Below are 22,100 nucleotides of genomic sequence, written 5' to 3'. Positions count from 1 at the left end.
CGATGATGGCGTACTGCTGCTCTCGATGTTGGGAGGCGTCTCTGTACACAACTTCCTGATCGCCACCGAGGATGGGGTCGATCGCTTGAGCCAGTCCTTGTCGGTGACCCCCGTTGTGTGAGGGGTTCATATTTTTAAGCAAAGGGATAATCTTTAGTTCTTGCCGCAAAGAGTCTGGGAGTACATCAAGCGGAGTTACATTCTGTGGTGGCCATCAAGGGGTATTTGAATGTGTTCCTTGATGTGTCGTTTGGTATGAGGGCGGACCACAAGGAGCTGTGATTTCTTGCGTGAACACTGGAAGCCACAGGCTTTCGGACATTGGCGTACTAGAAGTGAGATGACATGCGTTGGTGTGAGCGTCCTTTAATTTTTGTAATTTCTAGCACACCCGCAAGGCGCGCGCAGGGCCGCTAGACGTGCAGTGGGTGAAGCGCAAGCGGTGCGTGAGGTCGCGTGACACTGTCACATGGCATTCAGCGAGAATGCGGGGGGTAAACCCTTATATGCGCTCGGTGAGTGCACCACCTGCCTTCCCCGTTTCCGCTTGGGCTCGTAGCTAAACCGGCAAGACAACGGGCTTTCGCTTTAGTACTGTGTTGCAGGTTCGATTCCTGGCGGCGCCAGGAAATTCTTTTCTTTGTTCGGGGTAGTTTTCTGTTCACACCAACGGTCGCGAACGACCCCTTGGGGGGTAGAGCTTTGCTTTAAAAGAAGCGAGGGCTTGCGTTTATGGCTGCAAACAATTTCATCACTTCGTATATTGCCGGAAAATTATCGTAGCGACGGATCATTACCCTTGCGCCGTGCCTGTGCTAGCTATCGCCCAGAAACCTATGGGTAAAATGTCAGCCCGTCTGGAACTATTATTGTTAAAATAACGCGCTTTGACACAGAAATTTGGTTCTTTCCAGGAAAACAACGGCAGACAGAGTCAGAGCCTGTGCTCAGTCTATTGCGCTTTTGTTTGGCAGGCAACTACATACCGGGACGATCAACAAACTGCGCTTCTGCGATTTCATCGGCTACTCTTTCGATGGCTATCTCGGACGTGCGTGGCTGGACTACCACGGCGCATGGCGGGTGCAGTAACTAGCTGCTCTGACTCCTTCAACTAGCCGCCTGGGCTTCAGCTTCCAGTTCGTCTGGTGACCGCTCGGGGTCCACCGCCTGCTACTTAAGACGTGTCACCACCTCGGAACCTTGCAGTCAGCGGCAAACCACGGCCTGTGCTTAATCTGTTGCGCCTTTGTCCTGCAGGTGAGTTAGCCGAAGAACTTGTTTATCTTTTTTGATTTTGCTTTTGCCGCTGACTGCCCATCAATTTTAACTGTGCGAGTCTTTTTCAGAACCTGGGCCAGAAAATGGCACATACTTGACCTGCGCTACCTGTACTGATTGCTATCATGTGGAAAAAAACTGTTGAAATATTACTGATGCCAAATTTGCTAATATGTCTGCAGGAAAGCGTGGAGCTTGGGGAAGTCAGGGATGTTAGAGATGTCAGGGATGTAAAACGCAGAAAGAAAAACTGGGAACGGCCACTTCCAACTCTGGTGATGCTTTATCGTCCATGCTCTCCGCACTTCATAAAAAAATTAGATGCTATGACAAACACCGTGGATGCTCTAACGGCGAAGGTTGGAGAGCTGTTGAAGGTCAGAGATGTTTGTGGAAAGCTGGCTGAATCTGTAGGGGAAGTTCAGAAGTTTTCTGAACATCTCTTAAGTAAATACGACTCTATTTTCTATAGCCACTGTAATCAAGCTCCGATTTTTAAACTGCAACCACAAGTATCAACAATTCCCAGTAATGTGGCAGGACATGATGAACAGCTGGACTACATGAATGCGCGAATCAACGAGTTGGAACGACACAGCAGGGTTGGCAACTTTGAAATCCATGGTTATCCTTACAAGGCTGACGAGGATCTAGTGTTCTTCTTGGGAGACGTGGCTAGTGGGCTTCAAATTGCAGACTTCACTCCCGACGATGTTAATACCCTGTAGTGCCTGCCCAGTCGTGATGACAGTGTGGCGCCCATCCTTGTCCAGATGCGAAGTGTCTCCGCTCAGCAGAAATGGTTGAGCGCTAAAAAAGGTCTTGCTGCGCCGCAGCAGGAAGGCTCCTTTTCTCGTCTCTAATTCGACAAAAAGTTGACACGCATGAACAAGAACTTGTGTCGGTTGGCCCGTGCCCGAGGAAAAGAGCGTAACTATAAGTTTGTGCGGACAAGGAATGGCAAACTGCTGACGAGGAAATCTGAGGGAGCGCCAGTTCTTCGTATCGAAAGGCTATCGCATCTTGAAAGGATTGTTTAAGTATAGACCACGCCGACGCTGTCGCGTGTTATTCCTTTGCGGACGCCCATACACTTTTAAAGACGATAGTCTTTCTTGGGCTACCTAAACCCAGAAATGTTGGTCTGTCTGTCTGTCTGTCTGTCTGTCCGTCTGTCTGTCTGTGACTCGATTCAGCCACCCGGCCAAAGCAAAACAATGCCTGCGCAATAGTCTTATATAGTCACAGCTAAATCTACCAGTCTATGTCCGGTGTAATGTTCATACTTGTCAACATTGTTGAAGACGAAGAAGACATTACGCAAATATGAGACAACAAATCAATACAGAAGTGATATTTGCAGTGTTCCTTTATAAAAAATCCTACATGCTTGACTTTTGCGAAATTAAATACTTCATCAACTGCCGAAAAAGAATTCACTCCGCCGTCGCCTGCTGTCGCCCGCGCCACTATAGCTTCTGGCGCCATTTTAAGAAATCAACCGGCAACAGTTACGCAAGGTTCTTCTAGATGGGTTCCACGTTCTGCTTGCAACGCACGTGGAGTAGGGAAACGCGGTTCTATAAACGTAGAAGTAAGGCGCCTCGATTAACGCGCGTCTTCACCGTACGGCAGCGTTCGCATGGAGACACCCGGTTTGTAGCAGTGGAACGCGGGAAATTTAAAATGATTTAAGCAAAGCTTTGGCGTCTTTACCTTGAGAGGAGCGCGACGCAAGAGGAACAACATGAGAGGTGAGCGGGAAATCGAAGGGAGGCATTTACTTCGCAAAAGCCGATAAAGACTATCGTCTTTGGACGTCATTTGCAACAAAAGGAGCAGATACGCGGCCAATTTTTGTAGTTAAAAACGGTCAATCTTTTCGACTAGCGCACGTCAGTACCCGTAGTGTTCACAAGCAGTGGGATCATTTTTCGGCTCTTATATCTTCGTATTGTTCATTTTTTATGTTTTCTTCCTTGCTTAAATAGATGTGTCTTCGTTTCTTCCACCGCAGTATAACATGCCCGGCTTCAAGTCGTTCTCTCACACCCGACCTATTGGTAGATGGGCACGTGGCGGTATTTATAAAAGATAACAGGCCGGTATCGGAAGACAATTTTGCGTTTTTGAACGCTGAAGTGGTTGCCCTGCTCATGAGCACTCCCGAATTATCTTTGGTTGTAATACCTTATTACCGCCGACGTTGTTCTAACGGTCGGTTGTTTTTAAAGGGGCTTGATTGTGCGCTAGCGTCCCTTGATCGCAAAGACAACATATGTATGGTTGAGGATATTGACAATAACACCCTTCGCCCAAATATCGCTCTTGTAGGCGATTACCTTGATACGTTGTCTAAATATGGACTACAACATACTTTTTAAAGCAAAACACCCCAAGAAGTGCTTTCTGGTCGCTTAGACTCATCATGCATAGACCTTATAAACGTTCGGCTTGACAGTCTTCGCGTAAACTCGCCAATTGTTGAGACTAAACTGGCCGATCATTAGTTTGTCTGTAGTTCGTTAACAATGGAGGCTGCTACACCACCTATTGTTAGTGGCAGAATACAAATGTAATTAGTAGATCCAAATGTCCTTGATAAACTGGTTGAACAACATGATTGCCAGAACTTTTTTTAACCACACCCCACAGTACAATTTCCGATGACTTCGCTGTGCTGTTTAACCACTTTAACCCACTAGCCATAGGCGTTTTAACTATCGGGACGCGTAACTTGCGCAATAATTGAATGACTCATGAAATACCGGCTGCAACAAAAAAAGACATACTTTGGGCACAGTGAAAACGAACCCCTAACTGTGTAGAATTAAGATCTAAATTCAGGCAGTCCAAAAATCGAGTAAATGCTATGATACGCTTGACTGCACGAAAACACTTTACAAAGAGATTTTCGGACGCCCGTTCAGACAGCAGGAAAACCTGGTCGTTGCTGAACTGTCTGAGAGGCAACAGTAGACCGAATGATAATGACGACTTTATATCCACGCCATTTTACTCACCCGGGCAAACGTCCACAGATATCTTTAACAAGTATTTTTCCCAAGGTACCAGTAGTGTAAGACAACATGCACAGTCACGTTGCCGCCAAACAGATGTCCTTCATTTGGCTTACCTTCCACTTCTAACAGAAGATGAACTCTGAACAATTATTTATATTCTGAAACCCAACAAATCGCCTGCATAGACAATACTTCTATCAATGACCTGCGCAGAACTTTTTCTACCATTAAGCACGTTTTGTTAACCATACTCAATGCTGTTATTGCCAGTAGCGTCATTCCCAATAATTTCAAAGCCCCTGTAGCGCGCCCACTGTTCAAAGCTGGCATGCGCAACAAAATTGAGAACTAACGGCCCAATTCTGTATTATCATGCATCGGTCAACTGTTGGAAAGCCATGTGTTGCGAACGATGACAAGTTTTCTGGAGGTGAATGACGTCCTTTCATCAGCCATTATGGGTTGATTTGTGGTAGCGGCGCGCAAATGCTTCTTGAAGAATTTTCTGATATGCTCAATTCGAGTTTTGAGCAGAATCAGGTTGCGTGCGCGCCACTATTAAAATCTACGTAAGGCATTCGACAGCGCATGTCATAAGCTGCTACTAAACAAACTTCCGTTGCTGGTGTTTCGCAGTCATTTTCTATTGCTATTAGAACATTATTTGCATGACAGGCATAATTGCGTTAAGATAGGTCGAACCTATAATGATTTCGCCACGATCGCAGTCGGTGTTCCACAAGGCTCCATTTTAAGTACTTTATTATTTATTTTCTACATCAATGATGTTTGCTCGCATTTAGGTATTCCGTATTTCTAATATGCAGATGACACTATAATTTTATCAGTTGCTTCTAATGATTCTGATGCGATTAAACCTTTACAAGCAACTGCGAGAAAAGCCGCAGATTGGTTTGAGGCTAAAGTGATCACAGTTAATACTTCCAAAACTCGCCTTAGTTGTTTTCACAGTCCACTGAAGAAAAAAATCTTTCTGTTTCCCTCTACACACATCTGAGTGTTTCCTATGCAGTTGCACTTCAATAAATTGTACACGTACCGTAAAATATCTTGGCGTACATTTTGATAGTGATTTATCATGGAATACGTACCTCGCCTATGCCTGCCGGAAGCTTCGAGCTCTGTCATTTTCCTGCTGTATAATATCAGATATATTATGCCGATGTCAGTACAAGAAACTGTTGTACATGCTTTGTCCTATAGTGCGCTTCGTTAAGGTGTCACGGTTTATGGGTTTTGTGCCTCACGATGGAAAAATAGGATTGATTCTATTTTGTGTTCACTACTGCCTATTGTGGCGTTCGACCTGGGCCTTGCAAGCGATGTCAACATATCTGACATGTTATCTATGCCACACATCGACTAGCTTTTGCTATAAACCATTGTAGTGAAGCATTATTACAGTAGTAGTTTAAAAGGCCACACATGCCGACGCGCTGCCTCCACCCTAAGGAACCGTATCTCATACCTAAATGCGCCACGAGATACGGGAAAAGAAGTCGTATTTAATATGTGCCACATGCCTTTATTCAACTTCCTCCAAACTACCTGTGTTCTCAAAATAATTATAGACTAAGGAAAGCATTAAGGCATTATATTGTATAAGTGGTTTCAGTATTCTGGGTATGTTTACCTCATTCCCTGTTCAGTACACCGTGTTCTGTTTGTTTGCAAGTTAGCTAAAAATGTCTGTAATATTATGTTTCTTTATTTAGCATGTTTGTACACTCTGCCAAGCACTGCCGTTCAAGCCCTATGAGGCTTTGGTAGGCATGACTTCTGAACAGTTTGTCTTTCTATTGAAAATATGTTATCACTATTATTATTACTGTTATTATTATTATTATTAATTTTATGATTTGGCACAGCAATTTAGTGCTACATATGGCCAGCGCGATGAGACGGAAATAAACATTTGTTAAACCATGTACAAGGCCAAAGCCTTATACTATTAGACGAAAAGCTGGTTCTTGAGAGCATAAAGCGCATGAAACCATCTTTGCCCTGTCGCCCTGGTGGAATCCCTCCAGCCAATACTAAAACATATGCCAGTATATTCGTACCTGTTCAAACATATATTCAATAATTGTCTAAAAACAAACGTCTTCCCTCCACGTAGAAAATATCTCGAGTGCGTTCAATTTTAAAGACAGGCACGACGTCTGACGCAACAAATTATACGGCTGTTTCTCTCCTTTGTGCCTGCTGCAAGCTGTTTGAGACAGCGCTTCACAAAGTCTTATCAAGTTCTGTACAAAGCGTCCTTATACCTAACCAGTATGGTTTTATATCCAGAAGGTCGACAACAACAAATCTCGTCTGCTTCATGGAGCACGCCTCCGCAGCAGTTTAAGAGAGGGGCCAGTTGGACGTTGTATACTGCGAACTGAGCAACGCATTCGATGTTGTCTGCCACTCGTTGTTACCTAATATTCTTTTACTGTCTGGTATTGATACACCACTCGTTGCATTGTTGCGGAGTTATCTACACAATCGGTTTTGTTATGTGAGTGTTAACGGCAAGAAGTCCGCTATGTACAGGACAACAAGTGGTGTACCCCAAGGCTCTATGTTGGGCCCTCTGTTGTTTTCTATTTTTATAAACGATGTGTCAGCTGCAATCAAGAAGTATTCATTACTAATCTATGCTGACGACACCAAAATTTTCAAATGTATTGAGTCCGCCGAGGACTGTGTTACCCTCAACAAACATGTGTCCTCGTTCTCTAAATGGTGTTCAAACAACAGATTAAATCTTAATCCAAAGAAAACAAAGGTCACCTCTTATAGCCGAAAAACAAACATCCTTTACTTTCCTTACACTATTGACGGCGGCCCCCTGTCTAGAGTTGATGGTATCAGAGACCTTGGAGTGCTCTTTTACAGCGCCTTAACTTTCTCGCCCCATGTCGATCAACTTACTCAGCGGGCTCTTCGCTCTCTTGGTGGTGTATGCAGATATTCACGGGACTTTCGGTCTCCTAATTTATTCCTGAAACTATTCAAAACCCTTTGTATTCCTCAACTAGAATATGCCTCTGTCATGTGGAATGGAACCTGTCATTCTAACAGCAAACGTATAGAGCTTGTTCAGAGCAAATTTCTATCAATATACAGGCATCGTTTTTCCTCTGGGCCCCCGACGACACTGCCTTAGCAGTATCCAGATTCCCATTACCTGTCTCTCTGAGTTGTCGGCGAACCCGCCTAGATCTTTTTTTTCTATATAAACTGCTTCATGGTATTATCACATGCCAGGAACTACTTGCACAAGTCAGCCTTCGTGTTTCGCAAAAAACAACAAAGTTTACCCCCCCTTTCCGTAATGCTACACCACGCAATACCCATTCCCCCCTTCATAGAGTGCAGCGTCTCTATAACTTTCACTCTGGGGAAACTTGATATATTTCAACGTCCCCTTCGGGAGTTCTTCACTGGGTTGTTAGCTGCGATATAATAATTACTCTTCTTTTCGGCAGAGCTTTTGTTTTTTTATGTTGTTTTTATGTGTGCATTGTCTTCATAGTTCTTGTTTCTTGTTTTTAATTCCTGTATGTTCGTGGGTTTGTGGCTGTAATTGCTTCATTGACTTGTCATATATTACGGTATGCTACTTGCCATCCATCGCACACTATTATTGTGCCGCGAGGAGCCACAGTGATATCTGGTACTCATCTTCTGTTGCTGTAATTTCATAAATCAGTTCCTGTATTTTGCTCCATACATTCGATGTTTAATTCAAGCTTTGTGTTTTCGCGTATATCTGCGAATATATTTTTACGTCTGCTTGCTTCACCCTACTGCTGTCACTATTGTTCCATATACTTTTGCCATTGATCCACCATCACAGTTTTTTAATCGTCTAATTTTGGTTGAAATACCTTTTTATTATCCTTTGGGTTTATTTTTTATTGCTTTTTTTTCTTCGCTCGTCCTTCTCGTTGACTGTTTATATTCTGAGCTTCTGCTGTATATTAGTGCCGAATTTTGTCTTCCTCAGTGCGCCAGAACCAACGCCTCGGCTGTTCCTGGGCACTCTAATTAACATTGATTGATTGATTGATTGATTGATTGATTGATTGATTGATTGATTGATTGATTGATTGATTGATTGATTGATTGATTGATTGATTGATTATTATTACCATGGCCGACATGTTTTCGCAGGTGCCGACCTCATGTTATGCCATTGACGTCTGAAGCACCGACTTGGAAGTGCACGCCGTAATTATCGTATCATCCTTCGTCAGTCATGACACAAGAAAACAACTGGCCGCAGAAACGAGTGCGGACCTGAAGGGGCAGCTGCACAAGTTTGAGCACGGGCTATGAATACAGGGGCAGCTGAGCGCGTTTTTTTCACAGCTGTCGCACGTAAGAGGTATCCTTTTGAAAGACTGTAAAGTGTAATCTCCAACGGATTGACAAGCAGACCTTAGAAAAAATCCCCCGTGGACAAAAGCGAATCCACAAAGGAAGAGAAATAGCAAGGCGGCTTGCCGTTTTCTCTGATATTAACGCCTACATTGCTCCATTCGTGCAGAAACGTGCAGTTAGTAAGAAATACGCTGACACGCAACCGCAAAAACATTTCTTTATTCCCCCTGTGACTACGGATGGTCGTAAAGCAGCCCACACGACGCCCTGTTAAAGTTTCCGGAGTTGCATCTTGTCTACGATGTCTGAAATCGAATGGTTTGGCCGTGAATGGCTCGCAGGCTTCTGACTTGTGATTCTCAGTTCTGAGAAAGGCAAGGCTTCTGGCTTTATTTTTTTGCTCACAGGAAACGCCGCTATAGTGCGCATGGCGCCATCGGCGATATTGCTGAGCAGAAGACTGCTCAACACATCACCGAAGAAGGGGACTGGTCCGCACCATGCCACCGTCAATCGCTCCCAAACCAACCACCCTGGAAAACTGTTGGCGCCACTCGAAACAGGGGTCATAGTTCGCATGCGTTATAAAGGAGCCTGGGCGACTAAACCTAAAGTCCTGAGGCCTTCCGGGCATCCCCGGTCGTAAGACGTCTCGACAGAAGGCCGAAGTAGGGGCGGAATCGTCCACATTTCTTGGTAACCTGCTCGGCCTTCAGCCCAGACACTCTCGAAAGCAGTGAGGACAACACGCCACCTGCGACGGCGCATGAAGATTCAGTCGCCTTGCCGCGGACCATGCCTGCGGCGCTGATCCTGGCCACAGCAGCTACGCAAGTTGCAAGGATATCGCAGCGACAACGAAACGGGAAGCGCATAGCTTACAACAATAATTTGTTGAAATGCCGTGGATGAGTACTTCATATTTCGTGTACGTTTCAATTGTTTTAACTTGTCAATTGTTCTATACACCAGGAAGGATGTACCGTACACTGCACAGCATGTGCCTCCTGTTAAACGCGCCCCATTATGGTGTGACAGTGCGGTAAGTCTACGCACCCTTTCTCGTTTTACTTCGCACATAAACACCAGTACATCAAAGATGCGGACCTCTTCCCATCGCACCACTGCGTCATGTCTCGCTCGATCACACCATTGATACCGCTTTAACTGCGTAAAGGAATATCCTCGGACTTTATGTTTTGCTGAATCTGCGTAGCCGAAAGTGCTGTTTAGAGTGCTGTTTTGCGCCTCGAGAGGAAATACCAGAGCGTTTTTCTGTTTCATTCGTGCTCAAATGCAAAGGAAGCAGGTAAGCGAGCCTGCAGTCACTCGTTGTGTGAAGTAATTGGCAACATCGTGTTTTGTGTCAAAAAATGAAAGCATTTTCGTCGAACTACCAACTGCCTAGATCGGAGCACCGCATGTATGAAGAAAACTTCTCTTACTTTTAGCGTACACACTTTTGCCCCGTGTTTCAAAAAGGATGAAGGTTATGGTGATCCAACCTTGAATTTGTCAATCCCATCCATAATTTCGGTGGGAGTCGATGTGGACGGCATCACAGCCCCGGCAGCGCCAATGAGAACAGGCAAGATTTGAAATGACAGCCCAGAGATGTGCGTGATGGGGTTGGCATCAAGGAAAACTTCTGTTGACCCCCATGGCAGGTGCTCACTACAACAAAAGAATTCGAAATCAGGTTAATTTACCAATACAATCTCGTTGACGGGGTGGTTCGTAACACCTATTAGGAACCAATAATTTTGGCTGAACGAAAATAAATGTTTATTTACGCGTCTAAATCCCTCAGTTTCGAATAAATTCCGACATAAATAAGCGGGTGTAGTATTCTAAAAAACTGCATCACAAAACACAATTGCTTGGCATTAAATGGTTATTTTGCCATTTGCACTTTACAAATGGTACTGTTAACGCTTTGCTCCCAATTTAGGTATATTTTTGAGGTGGTTGGCATGCTCCAATTGCATGACATATATATCAAGTTTTATGGCCTTTCGAGTGTGCGTTATGTTTCCGTTCAAGGCTACATCTAGGTTTTTAAGCACGCCGATGTATACAGCTCTGGAGAACGCTTAACTGACCTTACAAATGATAAATTCTTGAAACACATTGTTCCAAGACAATTTTATCCCTCTTGGCAGGCTTTAGTGCCACCGACAAAAACTAAACCCAGTTCCACACAGTTGGAAATCTATTGGCACAGTGTAGCTGGGCGTTGTCTTTACGAAGATTTTTTTAGCAGCGAAGGTAATTAGCTAATCGTTATTTTTGGCGTCCGCATTAAAATACCAAGAACTCGCCGAGCGCGCACAAGTGAGCACGCGCATCGCGACAACCACCCGGCAGTTGAAAAAAACAAGAGAATGGGTATTGTTCGTGCGTGCATACCTCGCGACGACTCGTACAACGTTCACTGATCACAGTCGTCAACAGAAGCATTCCTACTTAGGGATATTTACGAAGTGTGCAGCGACCGCCTGGCAGTAAAAAAAAAGAAATGCCAAGCGCTCCTGTGGGTGTGCCTCGCGGCAACCACACCGCGCTCCAGCGCCTGTTTGTCAAGCCAAGCATACGCACTTCACAAAAAAACATCCGCATTAAATGTAATCGTGGCAACAGACTCGCAGCGCGAAACAGACCTCACACGGAACTCCCCTCCAAGGTGACGCCCCATGATTACAACTTCAAAAAAGTAAAAATAAAAGAAGGTCACACTTAAAGCAACAATGGTGCAGTAAAGTTCCTTGGGGCAGCGAAGAAGAAGCAAATCGGCTGCAACCGTAAACGTTCCTGGTAGTCTTGAAGGTTGCGTTACCTTCAAGTCTTACGCGTTGGAGTGAGCTTCCTTCATTTTGTCAGCTTACGTTTCTATCTTGGGTGTAATGTTAAAGTCGTGTGAGTGCCTAAATTTTATATAATTTTGTTTCGGCTAATTCCGGTAAAATGAGTTACACATGCACTCTGTAGCCATAATCTCTCCGTAGATGTTCATGCATTGCCAGCAGACAGGAAACCTGTAAAGTTTATAACTTCACTGTCACCTGAGTAATTACGACTTGTAACTGGACCTCACCACAATGGTGGATTCGTCTTGGCGGATTATATTCATTTGATTTCTTTTGCGCGACGTTTGGTAACAAGAGCTACGGCCGCTTCCGTCATCATAGTCATTGCGCAGAATGCCATGCATATTTGTGCAATGCACAACATTGAAAAGCCAGCTGACAAACTCCTATCTTGCATTCTTCACCATAAGGTAGGATTTACCTACGTCCACAAATACCTTCCTACACGGACATTTTTTTTCGTAGGCAATCTAGGCCGCCTGATATAAAATATTGTCACACAGACAAAGACGAATAGGGCTAATCAAACGGGTTTATTAGGGACGCACTTGGGCCCGCAGACAAGAGAACAAAAAGTAACGTTGCTCGCTGCTCGGCGTCTTACACACCACTCCCGCGCCAAGCGTCTTCGCGGACCTCTATCCGGCACGTGGAGGCGCAGTCCACATGATGATCTTGCGAGGGGTGGCCGAGTATGGAATACATGGCACGTGCGTCGCGGCAACACCGGGGTGCGCTTGTGGAACCAGCATAGCTTAATGGTGATTGGCGAGCATGCGGCCTTATTCCCCTCTCAAGAACAGCATCGGCACGATGCTTAACTCATAGGCACCTAATAAATTGAAAGTGAAGAAGACAAAAAAATGTCCTGACAGTCCCTTGAGTTCGATAGGTGGTTATGACCCGACACAGACAATAGTTGCAGGCGCACCCGAGGGGAGCGGACACCACTATGTAAATTGCAAGGTACGATACACCACATACACACGCGCACAAGCACATCACAGTGCAGATACGGGTACGTTGTCACCGGCTAGAGTACGGCTTTAGGCGGACTACGTGCACCGCTTCGGTACGAGGTTGACGGCGGTGTCCGACTGTTCCATCCAGGAGAACTTCTAAGGTGACATCGGAGAGCCGTAGGACTGTCTTATAAGGCCCGATTTACCTGTGTAATAGCTTTTCTGAGAATCCCGGCCCGCGGATCGGTGTCCACAACCATACTCTGTCGCCTGGGCGGTAGTACACTCGCCCATGGCGGCTCTTGTAACGCGCGGCGTCAGAGAGCTGTTGTTGTTGGAGGTGAAGTCGGGCGAGTTGGTGGGTTTCTTTGCCTTGCTCGGCGAACTGTTCCGCGTCTCGCGTTGCCAGATGCTCTTATTCGAAAGGGAGCATTGCGTCAAGCATAGCCTGCGCTTCCCGTCCAAACATAATAGTGTCAAGCGTGTCGTTTCCTGCGCCTCCGTGTTGTAGGCAAACGTCACGTACGGCAGTATTTCGTCCCACTTTTTTGTTGTACATATACGTCTTTGAAGTAGAAACCAGTGTTAGACTGCTACAAGGATCTACGTACGTTACAAGGATCTACGTACATGCGTATCACGAGGGCCAATGTTTTGTTGAGTCTTTACGTGAACCCATTTGTTTACAGATGGTAGGATGAAGTTTTCCTGTGCGTGGTATGGCTGAGTTCCGACGCATCTTGCATAAGATGGGCATTAAATGGCCTTTCTCTGTCTGTGACGACAAGCAACGGAGCTCCGTCTGCGTAACGGGTCGAGTAGTCTGTTGCGACTACGATGTATTTGTTTCCAGAAGCTGATAATCGGAAGGGTCCTATCAGATCCCTGCCTATCTGCTCGAAAGGCTTGACGGGCGGTTCTATAGTCTGATGAGAGCCCGCTGGTCTTAATAGCGGCGTTTTCCGGCGCTGACATTGAAGACACGTTTCGACGTAGTGTTTCACGCTTGCGGCTAGCCTTGGCCAGTAGTAATTCTTACGCGCTCTGGCCAAAGTCCACGTGAATCCTAGGTGCCTCGCGGTCGGTACGTCGTGACACGCAAAGAGGATGTTATCGCGGAGATCTTGTAATATGACAAGAAGATATCCCCTCTCGCCGGACTCGCGGTTCTTCTTGACTAAGACTTCGTTTTGTAAAATGAAACATGAGAGTGTTCTGGAGAGGTTCCGTGGTATTGTAGCGCTTCTACCATGAAGGTGGTCGATAAGCGGTAGGTGACCTGAGTCAGCGCGTTTCTTGGCCTACAGTTTGTCCTTGGTTATTGCACTTGTCCATGACTTAACACCATACTGCGTCACAAAAATTAGACGCTACACTTCTCAGACTTGAGATGAAGCACGTCGAGTTCGTGGCTGCTAAAATGATTCAAACGAGCAATGTCGGTGATTTTTGTGCTCCGGAACTGTCGGCCAGACATGGTGACACGCGACGTGACCTACAATACATCGGCCAAATAGTTGGCTGCCACATGATGCCCTTGTAAGGCGATGAAAACTGGCTTAACAGTACCAGCTCGGGTCAATGAGCCTAAAACAAAATTAAATCGCTTCTGGTAATCTTATAAGGTTTAGTATAACGTTACGCCGGCCTTCATAACCGCTTCTATAGGACGTCTGCGAAGCCTAAGTTCCGAGAGGGCATAATTGACGACTCCACTCAGCCAGGGAAATTGTATTTGCGCAAGACGGCTTACATGCATCGCCAACCACAAGATGGTGCCGAAGCCATTCTGCAGTTTGTGAGCGACCACAAAAGGACTGTATCTTCTGGCCTCATTCTTGGCGTTGTAAGCATAGTTTAGAAAAGGCAGCTTGTCCAGTTATTTTATCGGATGTTTTCTACACGGAGAATTTGCAGGTGCGGCTCATCGTCGAACGTTCTGCAAGTTGAATGGTATGCAAATTATGAGGGGCAGACTGCTGCAATATGGTGAAAAACAGGTCAAGCAGTTCTTCGACACGTTGGAACCCACACGAAACTGGCTTTGATCATATCAATATTCAAATCTCTTGGTCTAACGACGACACTGATTACAACGGGAAGCTTTCGTGCATACGGAAATGAAATGGCGAAGTGACAAAGTCAAAGATGGAGTAATGAAAGTGAATGCGTCAACGATCGAACTGCAAACTACCTGCGAATCGAACTCTGACGACAGCAAACCAATCCTTCACGAGAAAACTGAGGGTCCCTCGACCCATTGTCATCGTGTAAAGTAAAGTAGCTTCAAGTAGTTTCAGGCAGTTTCGAAGTAGTACGAGTGAAGAGTATGCAGAGGAAAGTGCGGACTGAAGACCGGTTGCAATCGAGAAGCTTGGAACCCCACCGAATATAGCCGCCTATTTTGAAGCCTCTTATTTTAGCCCTGCAATGGTCTCTCTTGTCCACGTGGCATTATTTCGCACTGTGTTTATGATGGCCAAGCTTCGCACATGGCAGAACCGATGTTTAGACGCGGTGCCCCTGTGACGTCGGAAAGAACATCCAAAATACTATAAATCGACATTAGTAAAAACAGGAAAGATTGAAAATAAAGAAAAAAGGCACCGCCTCACCCCGTGCTTACAGTAACCCAGCAAAGCTATAACGTGCGGCCAGAACTTTACATTTTATGCGTAGCCTAACTACTCCAAACTAACTTGCGGCCGGTGTTTGCCGTAGCCACGTTAAAGTTGCTCTGTCCCCACTGCCGTTACCACTTGACCTTAGCTTCAGGCTTTGTGCGCGTCACCCATGCTGATAAAATCTGCAGATATTCAGAGATATATCTAATAATCCCTAGCATTGTTTGGCTGCTTGTCTAGAGCGTGAATGTTTAGTTGCAAAGCATCTTTTAGTCGACCCTCCGTCGTCCGTCTTCCAGCGTCCGCACCTCTCCTCCTCGACACAACACCTCTGCGCTAGCGCGCGCTTCTCCTCCTCTCCACAATACCTGTGCGCTACGCGCGCTGGTCCTCCTCTCCCCTCTCCACACCAGCTGTCCAACCACGCGCATGAGCGCTGCTCCTCCTCTCCACTCCCTCTGCTCTGCAAATAAACCCGGTCCGCGCTCCGCTCAGTTGCTTATTTGGTACTGCGCGGTCCGATGACTGGAAAGGGACGCCAACGACTCCGTCAGCGAACTGGCTGGCACACCTTCAACTAGCGCCAGCCAGCACACTGTCAGAACCGCGAGCACCTCCGAAGACAAGGGTGCACACAGAAGAGCTCGCGACGCCGAACGTAAACGGCAGCGTCGAGCAGCGGATTCCTCGCTTCGAGAACGAGAAGCCGCCTTGAAACGCCAGCGGCGAGTAGCTGATCCAGATGCCGTTCGGCAACGTGACAACGCTTCGAAACACCAGCATCGAACAGCGGATTCCTCCCTTCGAGAACGAAAAGCCGCAAAACTTTCCCCACTACTCGATAAATACAGAAGACATTTAATAAGCTACTACACGTGTCTTTACTCTAACAACCAATTAACACGCTACTACTCCACGGCTTTGCATGCTCTCAGGGTTCCCAAGTGGGAAGATGGTGTAATTTCTTTAGGGCCACATTTTTTACTTTTTTTTCTAATTTGGTTATACCGATTACATCTATTTGCGCAACTAAAACGTTTAGGAGTGGAAATTCAGCAAAATCTGCTATTTTGTGTAAATGCAGGGCATTACAAGGTTCACCACATATACAATTTTGTTCAGTTTTTCTTCTTTTTTTAAAGTCTGTTCCACAAATTATGTTCATTTAGGCTATTATGGGCTAGAAATTGGGCCGTGAGATAAAATTGTGGGGTCGTAAGGTAAAGATAAAAAATAATAAATCTTAAATAGCGAAGAACATGCCGGCCGAAAGCACCCTCTTAAAAATGAATGGCTAGAACTAGTAAAAGACTATAACTACGTCGGATGGATGGTTAGTACTGACCCCAACTACGAGAGAGAAGTCAGGCAAATAGGTCTCGGCTGGGGGGAACTCGAAATGAATTCGCAAATAATGAGAAGTAAGCTACCTTTATCACTTAAAGCAAACATTTACAACCAGTGCACACTGCGGTTAATAAAATACCGAGCTGAAACTTGCCGTCTTACTAAGCAAATCGAAAGCAAACCTGGGTTGGCTATACGGGCTATGGAACGAATAAAAGTAGGAGTAACACTTAGAGACAGGAAACGAGCTTCTTGGCTCAAGAAAAAAATCGAGTAGAAGATATTACAGTGGAAGAAAAAAAATCGCTGGACTTGGACTGGCCACGTAGCGAGACGAACCGACAACGGGTGGACAATTACGGTAACAGAGTGGACACCAAGAGAGGGGTCTAGAAGAATGCGGAGGTCAATACACGATGGAGGGTTGAAAAAGGGGAAGAGAGAGACGAGAAGTTCGGCCGCCCACCGTCAGTGGATGGTGCGGTCAGTATTATTTACGCTGTTTCGGGTAATGGGACCACCACCAAGTTTTATTCTGTGCTTCCTGCTACATTGCCACGTCTTCTTGCCAAGTTTCAAGACAATTGGTTCAGACACTAACTGTCACATCTTCACCTACGTTCGGCACGATACCGCGTCGTTCAGCCATGGCTGCCGCTCCCGCGATGTACAACCTTTCACCAACTGAACAACACCTGAAGGATGCGGGTACACATGAGTGCACTGACCAGATTTCTGATGACTCTTGGAGCACCCCTAAAACTCCGCGTATAGCGCCGATGGCACCGCAAGACCACGGTATTAGTGGTGCATTGACGAATATTGTTCGTCATCGCAGAAAGCCGCAACGCCACACAGAAGAAGCTTGCTCTCGTATGTCAAAAGAGAACTTTGTGGTGCGGCTTCATTCTAAAAACAACGCCAGCATCTCCGCTATCTAGCGACATGGTCTACCAGCGGTCATACCCAAAGCAGCACCGAATACTTCATTGCACGGGGTTACATCGAGTCATGTTGACCTTCGCGGCCACTCCGTGACAGCCACGTTATATAATGAGAACCGTGTGAAAAACTTCTGTGGTATCTCTTCGCTGACTATTGAGGTGCGCACAATTGATTTCTACGTCCAGTTTTTTTTTTGTCACACAGCTGCTCGCGCGGAGTGATCCGGGTGGACCCGACTGATACAGACGAGGACCTCTGAATCATACCACTTGTGAATCGGCGAACACTCTCCTCATTAAACGCTTGGGTTAGACCAACTACGCTATCCACCTAAAACGGTGAGAATTTATTTATGATAATGTGCTGTGAAACCATACGTGCCCGCAGTGTTGGTTTGTTACCGATATCGCAAGGATGGGCACATCCAGAAACACTGTATCAACGCCGTTGCCTTCGCAACCTGTGGAAGAGACCATAAAAATGAGGCTTGCATAAACGCGACGCAACACTGCAACCTATGCCATACAAAGGGACAGACGGCGCGTGATCCCGTACGCTCAACAAAGGACAAAAGTCACAGCCAGTGCGGGAGCATATACAGTACAAAGTGTGTAAGCGTGCGACAGATTCAAAACAAGGAACATGCCAACACCGCACATCACTAGTCAGACTGCTTTTCCGTGGCTAGAGATCAAAATGAAGCTGACAGCATCGGTACAAGAAGGAACACAGCCCGCCAGCGAGAGTGAAGTTACGGTCAAACCTTCTACTGAAATGACTGAGCATTCGGCAGCATATTCGTCGACCACAGCTTAGAAGAAGCAGTTTTTGTGCCAACTGATCGCCACTGCGCCGCCAGCAACGACACCTACCAGACGGCATCAAAATATTGCAGCAAGAGATCGCCTCCAAGAGACTTGACCAAACTCGTGCTTAGCAGAAGATGGAGAGCGAATACGAAACAAAGAAGTCATTACGGGAACCCTTACCCTCTCGAAAACAGACACCGCACTGTGCAGCAGCCTTGGGATCATAGAAGAAGCTACTGCTCTTCAAATGCTGCAAAGCTCGAAGTCACGTAACAGAGAGCTCACGTATGTCCAACAGCGATAAACGTCTCTTCCTGCAGGGAAACTGTTGTCGCCTCCGTGGGCTGGCCGCGGAAAAGAATGTGTTCATCAAAACCATGGATACCAAGCCATTGGCCATTTTTCTTCAACATATGCAGGGAACCGGCCCCACTTTATATGGCTAAAGAGCATACATGGCACCCAGACTAACAGTACATCCTGGTCGAACCATTTACAAACAGTTGTAAAATTCCAAACAATCATTTACGTCCTCAAGCCAGTAGCACACTGCTAGATCTATACTGCCACTTTTGGCACATACGCCCAAAAAGTCGTGGTTGCGCGGCTGGGTATTGGATGGCGCAACTTCATCGTTGCGTCCACATATGTGCGCCCACGCACTGCTACACATGATTGTCCCACAGATAAATTCTCCGTGATGCGCCGACGTTGTGCGTTTTACCCTCATGACATGGAGGTGTTCGCTGGTAAATTCAATGCCAAGCACAAGACGTGGGACTATCGCATATCGCGAGGTCGATGATTACAACTGCTGCAAGAGGCTGACGAGGCGGATCTCCACCTTGTAAACGACCGTAGTCGGCCACCTCATGAAGACAGAACCTTGAACGACGATACCATCCCAAACTTGATATGGGCAACAGTCGACGCTGTGGCCACCTCGTCTCGCGAGCCGACGCTGTGGAGCAGCGATCACTACTCCATTTGGATCCAGCTTTATGGTACACAGAAGTGTCGGAAGCGCGTGCTTTACACAAACTGGCAGCTTTTCAGGGACATACTAACCCGGTCGACTGGACACGATGAACCAGACAATCCCTGGTCGCATTCTGACGACTGCGGAAACCGCTGCTTATGTTTCGGAGGTTGAAGGAGACTCCCCACTCCCAGATCGTGATCTGGTCAACCTTTCGAAGCATAGGGAAGAACTGCAGGAGAAGTACGTCCCCGTTGGCCGCATGTTCCACGATTTAGTGCTCATACGGCAGCCAACCGCGCGGACCCTCCGTCCTTGAAAACAACTCCACTCCAGAGCTGGGAACAATATTGCGATTCTTCCTTTTCACAGTGCACTGGAGCACAGGACCTGTGGTCAATGTTCCGGTCTCTCTGCGGACGCAATAAGCTCCATACACTGGTGCAGGCGGTAGTGCTTCGCGCAGGCATTGATCAGGAGCACGTCGAGAAAGAAGCGGCTCCTATATTTTTCCGCAACCAGACATCATACCTTCTGCTGATATATGTGCTCCTCTCCCGGTGGACGAGTCGCATTTTACCAAGACTTTTTTCACGAAAGCCGATCTTATCGCGGCTTTGAAACAAATCATTGTCATAGTGCACCAGAGAAATACGGCGTCACTTGGACAATGCTTAGAAACCTTCCCTGGACTTACAGAAATAGCTCGCCAACCAGAAAAATGAAATATGAATCCGCGGACCTGAGCCACATGTTTTAAAACACGCCGTAATAACTCCCATTAACAAACCAAGAAAACACCCGTCCGATATGGTCAATGCTTGACCTATGTCACTTCTGTCTACCCTTCGTAATATAATAGAACGGATGGGAGTGGTCAGATTACACTACCACCCAGAGGAGAAAGCTCAGTACTGCAACCCGTGTCAAACTGGCTTCCGTCAAAATCTGGGCACGCATGATTCCCTGTTTTTTTCTGCGGCTAATTCTACAGAAAACAAAACACAAATGATCGCACATCATGATTGCATAGGATGTCGCACAACATATGAAACAGTTACTGACGCAGCTCTTGTTGAGGGGCTGGAAGAGGTCTAGCCATGCAAAAGATGGAAAAATTTCATGACGAGTTTCTTGGCCAAGCGGAATTTGAGATCTGCACTGACCACCGCGAAACTCTGCAATTTGGAAACCGTTCAGGAGTTCCGCAGGAGTCCATCGTATCTCATACTCTGTTCAATTCGGTCATGACTAAGCTTTTGCGACGTGCTGCAGCTGTCCGTGGCGTCCATGGCACGTCAAATGCCGATGATGTCACCATATAAGCCGCAGCTACGGATCGTCCTCGACTGAAAGCGCTGTTCGACGTCTCCAGCAAGCTCTTGGCACGTTAACCAGTCTCCTTGACGCTACCGGGATACAGGTTCCCTTTAGCAAACCAAACTTTATCATCAGAAGAGGTAAGCCAGAGAAGTAGGGTCCAGTTGTTCCCACCATTTCGTGTCGAACGCTTCAGTGTGCACTAGAACGGTGAATCAGAGCGCTGGGCATTCCGGTTTACCATTTATAAGGAGCTTCGTAGTGGCTTCGACAGTTGAAAGCGCAATGCCTTCTGTACTATGCAAATACGAAGGATTTTTTATGCTCCGTGGAGCGTCTCAAAGAATCGCCCGCTGATTGGTTCAAGCAATCCTGGTGAGCAAAGCCTGCTACGGGGCTTTGTGCTTCCGCCTCACGTTTCGTGACACAAAAAAGGTGAAGACCCACTGTAGGGCAGCCCTTCGTGTCATCACAAGGCTTCCAAGACACGTGAATGTCACTCATCTGTACCGCTATGCTCGGCGTTCAAGTCTTGAAGAAACAGTTCTTGCACCATCCCGAGGAGGACACGATCGCCTCGAAGTCACTTTCGCAAGGACGCCGATTACTGACCGATGATGGCCACTTTCTATGGCCAGACATGCCGCTTATACAGAACCACATCCAACCATAGGAGGACACACATATTACGGCGCAAAAACCAGCCGATTCCAAAACTCAGCATAGGAGGCACGCATCGTAGCGGAAATGTAGGGAATTACACGGTTTGCCACGCTTTGCTACACATCTGTATTTTTGTTATTTTTTAGTTTTTAGAAACTCTTTTCTACCAAGTATCTCCATTTACCATAGTATAACGATTGCAGATGGAACTTCCGCTAAATGTGCATTTTTGTGCAAATGCAGGGGTTTACATGGTTCAGGCTGGTGGGGGTAGCGGTAGTCGGCGAAGACTTGTGCGCCTTTAAACCCAGCCAATCGTTTTCCGCTTACTTCGAACAACTCTTTATTCTGGCTTTTCCGCCCATGCGCATACGGTAACTGCGGAGGAGATTTCTGCATAAGTCAGGTCGGCGGAGTTTCTCTTTCCCCTATCCATGTAAAACGTCCCTTTAAAACAAATGTAGATAGAACTGGGTCCCAGTTGTACACTCAGGGGCATGCATGGCGCTCGGGTATGGCCGTGCGGTAATCCAGTCTTTATTCATGATTGAAGTAGGCCCAGATGTTTACGGCAGCTGCTTTGTCTGTGGCACCCACACAGAGTTTTCCGAACGGAGCAAGGAACTTTAGTTGGGGAGTATTACGCATGCCGGGCAATTTAGGTTCCCCAGCGCCCGTATTTCATCCCATCTTGTAATCGTTTAAAGTTCTCGGAATAACAATAGGCCTTACAAAAATGGTATCTATCGTCCGAAACATTTCGCGCTAAGGAGGAACTGAGACTGACATTGCTAAAGAATGTATGCTACGTATAAAACCTTTCCTGGTTTGTTGAAGGCTATACGATCCGGCTGGTCGCTGTGTGAATTTTGTGACGCGCAA

General features: G+C 46.4%; 1 protein-coding gene across 1 annotated transcript in view; it reads right to left on the bottom strand.

Annotated features, from left to right (window-relative positions):
- The window catches only part of LOC144175496 (uncharacterized), a 113,880-nt gene that overhangs the window by 19,477 nt on the left and 72,303 nt on the right, over positions 1-22,100 (bottom strand). The gene's annotated exons all lie outside the window — the stretch shown is intronic.

The sequence above is a fragment of the Haemaphysalis longicornis genome, unplaced genomic scaffold, assembly GCF_048455015.1.
Source record: "Haemaphysalis longicornis isolate Haplotype H1 unplaced genomic scaffold, Haemaphysalis longicornis Haplotype H1 scaffold_3, whole genome shotgun sequence".
In the NCBI taxonomy this organism is placed as follows: domain Eukaryota; kingdom Metazoa; phylum Arthropoda; class Arachnida; order Ixodida; family Ixodidae; genus Haemaphysalis; species Haemaphysalis longicornis.
This window is presented reverse-complemented; position numbering and strand designations above follow the sequence as displayed.